The following is a 3,669-nucleotide window of genomic DNA, read 5'->3' on the forward strand; positions in this document are numbered from 1 at the left end:
GTCAGGCTGGTGTTGAACTCCTGACCTCAGGCGATCCGCCTGCTTCAGCCTCCCAAAGTGCAGGGATTACAGGCATGAGCCCCTGCACCCGGCCGAGAGTGTTGTTTTCAACCCTATACTAATGTGCCTAGAATGCAGCTGTTGACAGCACCTAAATCTACATGCTTTCTATTCATGTCCAGGTGGAAAAAGAAAGAGTACTGGCTCACTACCATTCAGTTAGATGTTAAGATTTCTACTGATTGGGAAAATGGTTTTGTTCCATCTTAGGGTTTTGTTTGTTCTTCATTTGTTTTTGGTGGAACTCAATTAGCTGATTCTAAAAAGGATCAGGACAAAACACTATTGAATAAGGAGAACAAGGTGGGAGGACTTACTGTAACAAAACAAAAGAGCCCTCAAACATACCAATACATGACATTTGCTGCCTAACACTTGCTACTTGACAGAGGTGGTCTGCAGATGAGTGAGGAAAGAACAGGCTTTTTAATAAATGGTGCTGATAAAATTGAGCATCTATGTAGAAAAAATTGAAATTGCACTCAGTCCTATATCAGATCATGCACAATATTCAATTCCAGGTGGAAGTGACCTAAGTGGAAAGGAAAAACTGTAAAGCTTTTACAAGATAAGACCTCAGGACAGGGAAGAATTTCTTAAACAAGACACAAAGAGCACTAACTACATTGGAAAAGATTCATAAATTTGCTTACTTCTGAATTAAATTTTTTTGTTCATCAAAAGATACTACTGGGGCCAGGCACGGTGGCTCACACCTGTAATCCCATCACTTTGGGAGGCCAAGGTGGGTGGATCGTTTGAGGTCTGGAGTTCCAGACCAGCCTAGCTGACATGGTGAAACCCCATCTCTACTATAAATACAAAAAAATTGTCAGGCATGGTGGCAGGCACCTGGAATCCCAGTTACTCAAGAGGCTGAGGCAGGAGAATCGCTTGAACGTGGGAGGCAGAGGTTGCAGTGAACTGAGATAGCACCATTGCACTCCAGCCTGGACAACAAAAGCAAAACTCCATCTCAAAAATAAACAAAAACAAAAGATACCACTGGTAGAGTAGAAAGTCAAGCAGAGTAGTGAAAGATATTGAAATAGATAAAGAACAACTCAGTACCCAAACTATGTGAAGAATTCTCGCAACGTAACAAGAAAAAGACGTATATAACTCAGTAGTAAATGGACAAGAGGTTTGAACAGGAATGTCACAAGAAGGAAATCAAAGGTGCTCCTCCTTATCAGTAACCAGAAAAATGCAACTTAAAATTGATGCTGTCATTACATACCAGGGTAAAAGTTTAAAAGATGAGCATATCAAGTATTGGAGAGGTTCTTACTGGAGGTGGGAATGTAAACGGAATCATCCACTTTGGAAAATGGTTTGGCCTATCTGTAAATATGCAGGTAAACATACCCTGTGCTTCAGCAATCCACTCCTAAGTGTGTACCCTAGAGAACGTGATGCACAAATATTCCAAGCAGCATTACGCATTTGTAACCTCAAATTGGAAACAGCTCAATGTTCATTAAGGGCAGAACAGATAAAGCCTTGGACAGGTTAACCATTATCAACTCTAATAAAAATAAGTGAATAATAATAATATTAATAGCTAACACTTACATAGGGCACTTACTATGTGCTAAATACTATGCTAGGGGTTTAATATATGACTATTAGTATGTATAACATATTAATATATAAATAATTATTACAAATACTAATACAGGATTTACTATGTGCTAGGTACTGTTCTAAACATAGTTCATGTCTGTGGTCATTTTAGCTTTACTCTTAACCTATGATGAAAGGACTGTTATTATCCCCATTTTTCAACTGAGGAAATTGAGGTCAAGAAATTAACTAGCCGGGCACGGTGGCTTACGCCTGTAATACCAGTACTTTGGGAGGCCAAGGTGGGCAGATTACCTGAGGTCAGGAATTCGAGACCAGCCTGCCCAACCTGGTGAAACCCTGTCTCTACTAAAAATACAAAAATGAGCCGGGCTCAGTGGCAGGTGCCTGTAATCCCAGCTTACTCTGGAGGCTGAGGCAGGAGAATCGCTTGAACCCAGGAGGCAAAGGTTGCAGTGAGCTGAGTTGTGCCACTGCACTCCAGCCTGGGCAACAGAACAAGACTCTGCCTCGGGGAAAAAAAAAAAAAAAGAAGAAGTTAACTAGGCCATGAGGCCAGGTGCAATGGTTCACACTTGTAATCCCAGCACCTTAGGAAGCTAAAGTGGGAGAATCGCTTGAGCCCAGGAGTTCAAGACCAGCCTGGGGCAACATAGTAAGACTCCATCTCTACCGAAAAAAAAAGAAAAAAGAAAAAAAAAAACCCTAGTGATATGGTTTGGCTGTGTCCTCACCCAAATCTCATCTTGAATTGTAGCTCCCATAATTCCCACATGTCATGGGAGGGACCGGGTGGGAGGTAACTGAATCATGGGGGAGAGTATTTCCTGTGCTCTTCTCATGATAGTAAATAAGTTTCACAAGCTCTGATGGTTTTATAAAGGGGAATCCCCCTGTACACACTATCTTGCCTGCCGCCATGTAAGATGTGACTTTGCGCCTCATTCGCCTTCCACCATGATTGTGAGTTCTCGCCAGCCATGTGGAACTGTGAGTCCGTTAAACCACTTCCCTTTATAAATGAACCAGTCTCGGAATGTCTTTATTAGCAGCATGAGAACAGACTAATACACCTAGCTGGGCATTGTGGTACGTGCTTGTGGTCCCAGTTATCTAGGAAGCTGAGGTGGGAGGATCACTTGAGCCCACGAAATCAAGGCTGCAGTGTGTCATGATGGTGTCACTGCACTTTAGCCTGGGTGACACAGTGCGACGAGACCCTGTCTCTGAAAGAAAAAAAAGAAAAAAAATTTTTTTTGGCCAGGCACTGTGGCGCATTCCTGTTATCCCAGCCCTTTGGGAGGCTGAGGCAGGCAGATCACTTGAGGACTGGAGTTCGAGACCAGCCTGGCCAACATGGTGAAACCCTGTCTCTATTAAAAACACAAAAATTAGCCGGTCATCGGGGTACACGCCTGTAATCCCAGCTACTCGGGAGGCTAAGGCATGAGAACCTCTTGAACCCAGGAGGCAGAAGTTGCAGTGAGCCAAGATCACACCACGGTGCTCCAGCCTGGCAACAGAGTGAGACTCTGTCTCAAATAATAATAATAATAATTTTATAAATAAATTAATTAACACACTATTAAACATTTTAAAGAAATTAAGTAAAGAGAGGCTCATGAATTTCTGTTGTTGTTGTTTAGATAGGGTCCCGCTCTGTTGCCTGGGCTGGAGTACAGTGGTGCGATCTCGATTCACTACAGCCTCTGCCTCCCAGGTTCAAGCAATTCTCCCACCTCAGCTGCCCGAGTAGCTGGAATTACAGGCATAACACCACACATGGCTGAATATTTTTTTAAAATAGAGGAGAAAGAGGGGAAAGTCCATGGTGATTCCTGGTTATCTTAGGGGTAACCTGAGGAAACCTGAAACAGATAGATATATTTTTAAAAAACCGAATTTTTTTTTTTTTTTTTTTTGAGACAGAGTTTTGCTCTTGTTACCAGGCTGGAGTGGAGTGGCCGGATCTCAGCTCACTGCGAGCTCCGAGTAGCTGGAATTACAGGCATAACACCACAC

The sequence above is a fragment of the Colobus angolensis genome, unplaced genomic scaffold (assembly GCF_000951035.1).
Source record: "Colobus angolensis palliatus isolate OR3802 unplaced genomic scaffold, Cang.pa_1.0 Scaffold3, whole genome shotgun sequence".
NCBI classification, from domain to species: Eukaryota; Metazoa; Chordata; class Mammalia; order Primates; family Cercopithecidae; genus Colobus; species Colobus angolensis.